The following is an 8785-nucleotide window of genomic DNA, read 5'->3' as shown; positions in this document are numbered from 1 at the left end:
GGTTCGACAGTTAATGAAAATAACGGTTTCAGCCCATAAGATCTGTCGTCAGTTCAAACTAGGTTAGCTACCTTGTTATGAAAGTGTGGGATTTCTCGGTATTAGTCATTGTGGAGAGCAACGCATTTCTCGACAATTTGAGATAAAGCAATTCGCAGAAACAAATGTAACATTTCGCACAAAATGGTTAGTCTATTAACCAGGCGCTTTTTTTTTTGGTAGGGGGGGGGGACCAATTTAAATAATTTTGTGTTAAAAGTAATTGTATTGATTTTATAATACGTTGAGATTTGTATAATTACATTGATTAAATCTTTCCTGTCATCTAAAGTATTGTTTTAAGGGTTCCTGCAAATCATTAAAAAAAATCACGCTAAGCTATCATCATATTTGGGCGATATTTTTTCACAGGTAGATATATACGTCCATATCCCATCACTATAGTTGGCTACATTTTTTAATTGTTAATGTCAATATCTTCCACAATAATCTTGCCATCTTCGTAAAAAAAATTGGTTAAGTTTCAAACAACTTCCATTTAGAAGGTACTAAATGAAGGAATAAAATCTACACCATTACTCTTGATACCTTTGCTTTTGGTTTAAGGTTGATTACGACTTTGATCTCGAAATATATTGATTTCATCGATCGAGATTAAAAATGGAGATTATCTCAACTTTTTTTCACTGAAACCAAATTTAAGCTATATTACTGAGTGCGACTACGTGATGGAACAAAGTCATAACTCTAGGAAACACTTTTTCATTTGAAATTGTCTTCGCCGCCGTCAGCTCAACCATTTTATTACCACATTCGGTTTGTTGACAACTTACATATAGCGAAAATATAAACGAGGAGACGCTTTACCAAGTTGACATGTTGAAAACTGAAGCACAATGTATGTATATCCTGTTTCTCGTAGTACTGGTTGTTAAATGTCATTAATATCCTATGATATTTAGTTTTATCCCTGGTTTTACCTTGGTAAATGCTTAATACGTCAAACTAAATTAATTGAGATTCAAAACAATTAATTTGGTAAATTTTTGAAAAATTTGAAAAATTAAACTTAAACAACAAGGCAAAGACACGCACTTATACTCACCCATACATACATACATAAATAAGGGGGTGAAAAAGATCAGACCATTTTAAAATGAAATACCTTGTCACATATTGTACTGCCCTTGTTTCTGTTTTCCTCTCATTACCTTAACATTCCGCAATGTATATCCCCTGTTCTGTTTCTCCTAGTACTGGCTGTTATACTTTATTTTTCATATCACATGATATTTATTTTTATTTCTGGTTTGTATACCTTGTTAAATGCTTCATTCGTCAATTTAATTAAGATTCAAAATATTTGATAAATTCGGCAAGTTACAATTTATACAAACATGGCAACGATACGAACATACTCACACACACACACACACACATACCTGTTTAGGGCTCCAAACGGGGCAGTAGGTTTTAAAGGGGATAATCGGGGATATTTGTTCTAAGGGTCATATGGCTTAAATATTAGCTGCACTGGCGTCATTACCCTCTGACTCTTCAAGGTGGCTATTGAATCAGTTCAAATTATGCTTCCTTCCATGAAGGGTCCCTTACCACCCAAGTGTGGACACACATAGTATAGTGCCCTTAACATGAGATCGGGGCTTGTCCCCATTTTGTATGTTACAGTCATTTTAGTGTAGGAAAGGTACCTGTTACATTCAAATCGAGGACATCCTATTGTTTCATTGTTCCCTCTGACCTATATCTCTTATCACAAGTTTTAGAAATAAATGTGAGGGCTGTCATTGCATGGTTGTCCATGTCATGAATTTACATGACAATGTTGGGTTTTGTAAGCCATTAATATGTCTGCATGGCAACCTCATGTTTACATATACTGCTTGACATCCAAGAAGGGACAATGAAGAGGTTCTCCTTTGGAGTGGTCCCCAACGTGCCTATATGTATCTTTCATTGTCACATGTTTGGTACATACTGCTACCATCAGTTTATCTAGACCTGGCCTGTTATCTCTCATTGAGACTTGCTCAACATCTTACATGAATAGTCATATTGTGGGATAATGAACTGTGCATGCTCCCAATGAACATTTAAAAGGTAAGCTGTATCAGCCCTCAATGTAGCATGCAACACTAAATAGGGATTTACCCAATGGAATAAAAACAACTATGGAAAGAAGTTTTCTTCATTCTACAACAAGCAAACATGTATTTATTTTAAACTCAACAAAGATAAAACACATTTAAGAGAAGATAGATAATGGTTGTGTGCACCCCACCAGTGTCACAGAATAGTTGTTGAAAACTCAAAGAAAACACAATTCATAGAAGCTATGACAGAATATGCATGGAAATGCTGAGGATGCTCTTAACAATGATAAATTGAAAACCAAAATCTGATGGATTAGCACCACAATCATATTTACAAGGTCTTGCCAGCTGAATAAATCACTAATTTAACATGCTCTATACCAATCAATGATAAACATGTATTATGTTCGACCTAAATATCAGGCTACCTTAACTACTTTGGTTCAACACATTGACTCTTTTTAATGTATGGTTATGCTTCTTTTGTGGGCCAGTAAAACTGACCTTTTGCAACAAATGTACCTGTGTTGCAGCAAGTAAAATCCAACTATTACACTGTAAAACACTGTTAAAAAATGTTCATGCTTAATTGCTTTCAGAATAACAACTTTCCTTCAGACAGTTACTTAAACCATTAAAGACATAAAGTTGATGAGGAACAAGCACATTCAGAAACCATAGTTTTTTTTCTTTGACTTTGCTTAATTATTGAAACTACACTTACACAAACTCAAAAACTGTGTCATTCTGCAACAATAATCAAACATTTGTTATGAGCATATAAATGTAGGTCTTTAAAAATCCAACAGAAAACATAATTTATACTTTCTAACTTAAACCAACAAATTAAGTCATCTCTAAAATAACAATGATGAAATAAAGCAGTACATGAGATTTCTTCATCATATTTTTGGTCCTGGCAGTTATATTTGGTGTTACGTGCTGAGTGATTTTGAGGTTTATTCTCGATTCCTTCGATTCCTTCGAGAGAACATGCATGAATAGCTAACACAAAACTACCTTTATCACCACCACACTCACCTCACTCAAACAATCATGAAGTCCTGTTACATGTAATCAGAAGGTTGAATGAGGAAAAAAGCTTACAAAGCTAACAGTTAAAATTACAAACAATGAAAAAGAGTGAAAGACAAAATTTAAGGGCAAAAAGTAATAATACTGTTATCAGTATATGCATGACCTTTTCTCTCTGTAATTAAAGGCCAGGTAGTTGTACTCAGTGTGAATTCAACTGAACTTGCATAATTTGTTAACTACTTAAATGGTAAAAAGCAACAATCCTCCTTGAACAATTTGTTGTCACAAAGTATGTTTTAATCAGATTACACTGATTCCACCACCACTTCACCAACAATAGGCTAGGGATGACATTAGATGTCTTCCTGTCATTTAAGCTCCCAAAGGTGGTGAAGTGACCTAAACTGGACATTCTAGTATGTGTGTAAACTATACTCAAAAGTAGTTAGTCACATTAGGAACACACACAAATAATTTAAAGCACCCTGGAATGCAACTGGGGATATTAACAGTGCTCCCCATTTCCAGTGTGCGGTGACCTAGCGTGCTGTACACCTCTGGTACATTCACACCAAGGGTAGTACTAACATCAGTTTAGTCAAAAGTTGCAAACTGTCCACATGATTCACTCTAATTCTCCGTGCTCCTCTAATCCCCCCCCCCACCTCTTGCTGGAACACAAAGGAAAAGTGACATGGCTTCCAGTAGAGAATAATACAAGGTAACCATCCAACTGGTGGCAAAGCTACAGTAAAAAAAAATAGGTTTTATCTAAGCTTTATCCCTGGCATGATAGTCACAGCAGCTCTCTTGTAAACTCCAGCAGCTCTGAACATCTTGTTCTGTACTTAAGGTCCTTAAGTACATCAACATTCACGGGACACCATGCAAATGTTTCATACTTGTTGGCATACAACTGCAGACATGTAGGACCAGAATATAACAGTGCTCCCCAATTTCAATGAACAGAACTTGTCTAACTCATATTCACACCTTCTGTTTACATTGTATTTCAAACATCACTACAGCAGCATCATGTCATCAACCTTAACAATGTGTTCAAAACTGATTTCTCTTGATCGTGTTTTAATTAGCTACACAAATGTATGTATTAGCAAAAGTCATACACATGTCTATGAACCCTAGCACCCAATGGGGATACTTATAACAGTGCTCCCCATTGTCAATGTGTGATCACCCGTGTACTCATTCCTCTGATTGGCCCACTTTTCATTTGAAGTCTCAACCTCTCAAAAGCCTATAAGACTGTCCCTAACGTATGCCTTTTATTAAAAATGTTACCATTTTACATTCTCACTGATTAAGCTGTAAGTTACAGTTTCACTATGAAATCAGTGACAGAGACCTCTTCCTGACTTTCTAGCTCTTGAAGTTATGCTGTTTCGTACAAAGTCCTTAACGTTTCTCCAATTTCTTTTCTGAAGACACCTCTCTTTCTTCAAGGTCGCCTGAATAGCTTCCCTTCCTGGCAGCTTTTGCATAGCTATGAAGTTACCCAGGTGACGCTTAACTGCAGCCTGTTCTTCTTCTGACCAAGGTACTTTTTTGGGTCTAGAGGGCACTGCTGTTTTGAACTTATTGGCTGTTTTGGTGAGGGGTGACTCCTTGAATTTCTTCCTTATAGTCAAACGTTCATCACTGACAAGTGGATGTTTGGTCCCTATATCAGAAGAAAAAAAAGAGAAAAAGTAACAATAAAAAAGTAACAAATAATAATTGGCAGGGGGAGGGGGCGGTTGGTTTTTGTATTGTTTTGATATATTTTCCTTTGCATGGTGAGTGGCCCTACTTGTTAAGCTTTGCAAGGTTTTCTTTGCCACTCCCTCATTTATGTTAGTAATTCTTTACTGTTAAACATGTACATTGAGGAGAAACAAATAAATGAAATGAAATAGTTAAATGCTCTTCGATAACACAATAAAAAAATCTGATTAAATATATGGCATTTGTGGTCTTCCAGAGGGTTACTTTCTTTATCCTTAGACTTGTACTGTTCTCATTACAAAAAAATGTAAGTCATAAAAAAAAGGTGCTATTTCTAACAAAATGACAAATGCTGGGGATCGAAGTTAGATTTAAGCTTCAGATATTACATAAGTGGTAGTTTTGCTCTGCATACAACATTTTCCCTCAATGTAAAATTCTCTTTTCTAAGAAGTGGCATTTCTTAATAGCCTCATATCTGTAACATAGTAAAGGAGTAACACAATTGAATGTAAAAAGGCAACTGAGTAACTGCACTTGATTGAAATTGAAGCAGCAAGGGAACCAAACACTAAAGCAAGATGGAACAAATGAAAGTTTTCCACTGTATTGCAACTGCCCCTTTGCAAATGATGTGGTGGTTATCACCCCTCTACCTTTAATCAAAATATTGAATGCCGAAGGATATTGTTAATAAGAAAGCAAATGCATGAAATGAACAGCACAATTAAAACTGAAAAACAGAAATTTTAAACATAGCAACACTAAATACTGTATGGCTACTACTAAATAATCAGTCCATATTGTACCCTACTTATGGACCCAGGTAATCAACTTCCTGATGACAGCTTAGTTGTTCCTTGGTAACCTATTATGAAGCTACTATTTTGTCTAAATCATATCTGAAAGATGCTTAAGTTACTTATAAATAGTTGAAGAATTGTTATACTGTGGATACTTTTCAATGATTACATTGATGGAAGTATTAAATATTCACCTTTCTGTGCTATTTGCAGAACACAAAAACTAGCTTCTTTGTCTTTGACATTAATATATGTTAATGCCTCCTCCAGTGGACCTCCACTTCTTCTGGTCCTGGTCCTCATCATATTAACTGAAACAAAGATGTAAAAATGTATTCCAGAGTTATAACTTGCATGATGAGACATTTGAAATATCACTCAAGGTGAAGCGCAAACAACTGTTACTACAGGAGTTTGTTTCAAACATGCCCTTGTTACTCTATGACAGTAGAGTTAGACCTTTTTACTCAATTCAATGGAGCTAACTTATACGCTACTTCCAGTTCTCAACGTATGGTTCGAGCTCCTTAAAATTTTGACAAGGAAATTTTTATTTTGTCCAAATTCAAAATTGCTCACAACATCCCCACCCCATTCCATGGCGTTACATTAATAGAACTTGCCCACAACAGTGACACTTCTGCTGTAAAACTGTGATAAAAAATAAAGGCCTTTGAAATAAACTCCATGCATGTCCATAGCAGAATACATGTACTCAAGCTTGCTGCTAGCTCTACTTCAGACAATGTCATGACGCCTATCACAGGTCACTGCAAACTTTGTGGGCCTCATAGTATTAACATTTGTTCCACATATCACTGAGAATTATGAACTGGCTATGTTCCCTAATTGGATTAAATATCCTAATAACTAGGTACAGGACTCTATGCAGTGATAGAAAATAACTAACCTCAAACTTAAATCACCAGCTCTTTTCTCAGGCCAACTCTTAACTTAAGATAGCCTAGTTATGGGCATGTTCAAAGTTCAAGCAATGAAAAATGTTGAAGTTGTAAACTGAAAGGAATGACGATTCATCATAAACAAAGAGACACCATTCTTTGAGGAAGTCACAGTATAAGCAGTTGTATCTATGGCCAAAGTGACAACACATCTCTACAATTTTGGCCATGTCACTTGAGCTCTTTAGTATAAAATGCCCAACCACTGCTGATGAATCAATATATGACATGACAACTGTGACATCTAACACTTTAATTTCCAAATAGCTGTCACACTGCTCACAGTGACCCTAACAGTCAGTAGTTTGTCAGCCATTTGCAAATAACTTAAGGAAGACCTCACTACTAGTGCTACTATAGTGTGTCATTGTTGTTAAAGGCAGTACCCTACGTAGAATAACCTAGGTACTCCTACTCCTTGTACTAACCTAGTATGATAGGCTAGGCCTAAATGTTCAGTAGTACTAGTAGCCTAACGTTGTTTCTAGTTAGGCCCGTGTAGACATGTGCTTTGACATTATAGCATGTCTACTGCAGCTGTAGTAAGAATTACGATACTAAATAAACTGCGCAAAGTAACGATACAACTGCAAGTAGCCTACATCTAGCTCCTCCGGTGTGTAGGCCTTATGACAGAACAATGTTAACTAGCCTAACCTTTTACTAACCTATCGTGGGCCTAACCACTGACGATCGGTGGAACTTTGCAGCGCTTAAGCTTACTGAGCAAAACCCTTAAACTGCTGGGGGATTTCTGTCAAACATTAATAAAGAAAATCACAAGTGGTACCTACCTTATGTAGCTGACAAGTAATCACTTGGATGAAATCGGGGACACACGTGAAGTGGTCATCATCTCTCGCGATCGGGGACGTAGCTTTACGGGTGTGTGGTAATAGACTATATGCGACACTTACACACTTAACACACGTAAAAAGACCTTTTGACGGCCAACCGAGGATAGTGCTCAAACGGCCACGAAAATTTGAGGGCGTGCTCCAAGAAGTCTAAAAAGTGCTTTCCGAGTGAAAATAAAATCGGGGATATCCCCGTTCTGCGCGATAGCCCCAGTTCACGGGTCATTTTTCCAGTGTGTATCCCCGATATACGCCGTTTACAAACCCACACACACGCACACACAGAGATATAAGGGGTGAAAAGATCAGACCGGTTCAAATGAACTTACTTGTCAGATATTGGACTGCATTTGTTTAATTGTTTCCTCCCATAACTCTTAAATTCCGCAAGATATTTTGTACCGTCGGCCTAGAAGATTCATTTCAGGATTTTATGTTTGAAATATGCTGTCCATTGTGATGACCTTAAGCCAATACCTTTCGTTTGAGGGTAATTGCATCATATGGTGGTGAATGGTTGACCGTTTTATATACGTTTCACTTTCTCCGAATTACTGAGGCATCATTTTGTATCATTCCGGCATTTAACGGAAAGGTTATCGGTCTCTTAAAGTAGTCTCTACATAAACAGTTGTCAGACATATACTCCTATATAAACACTAGACGAGACAGACTGTTCTAAAGCGATATTGGTTTCCAATTTTCACATAATAACTTGTTAAACTCATAAACTTCAGGTTTCGTATCTCGTTTATGACAAACTCTGTGAGACAAGGATCTCCCATATCACCTTTAGTATTAACCTAATATATTTGGAACCCTCTGTGGCATTTCTGTATCATCAAATTTCATAGTCTCAGAAAAACGCAAACTTTGACATTTTCCGTATTGCAGTGTCATTCTCCTTATTGTTTATCTTGTGGTCTTTGAGATATCCTTTGCTAATTGAAAACGTTAAGCAATATTGATAATATTCTGATCAGGACCGTAGCCACTGCATGGGGGAAGGCGGGAGGATTTTAATTTTAGGAACATATCTTCTCTTATAAATACATATACAAGACGGATATCAGAAAGCATTTGCGCCCATTCCCCTAAGCCAAGTTATATAGAACTTTTTTTCTGATGCTAAGAAAGTACGTTTGTATTCTGAGTAACAGCAGAAAGAAATTTAGAAAAGTACTAATTCCTTACCAGGCTAAGAAACAAACAGGCCGACAGAACTATTATTAAAAATGTTCGGGATGGAAAACTTTCTTTTTAACTCAAGAGAGGGGTGCAACCAC

The 8785-nt window shown here is 36.6% G+C and overlaps 1 long non-coding RNA gene across 1 annotated transcript; it reads right to left on the bottom strand.

The window, feature by feature from the left end:
* Positions 1 to 1418: 1418 nt before the first annotated feature.
* On the bottom strand, positions 1419 to 7777 carry LOC139962609 (uncharacterized). Its single transcript, XR_011791280.1, has 3 exons — positions 7437 to 7777; positions 5875 to 5991; positions 1419 to 4833 (listed from the first exon to the last, which is right to left on the bottom strand). It is a non-coding gene; the product is annotated as an uncharacterized lncRNA (long non-coding RNA).
* Positions 7778 to 8785: the final 1008 nt, after the last annotated feature.

The sequence above is a fragment of the Apostichopus japonicus genome, chromosome 3, assembly GCF_037975245.1.
Source record: "Apostichopus japonicus isolate 1M-3 chromosome 3, ASM3797524v1, whole genome shotgun sequence".
NCBI classification, from domain to species: domain Eukaryota; kingdom Metazoa; phylum Echinodermata; class Holothuroidea; order Aspidochirotida; family Stichopodidae; genus Apostichopus; species Apostichopus japonicus.
Note: the sequence above shows the minus strand (reverse complement) of the source record. Positions and strands in the feature narration are given on the sequence as shown.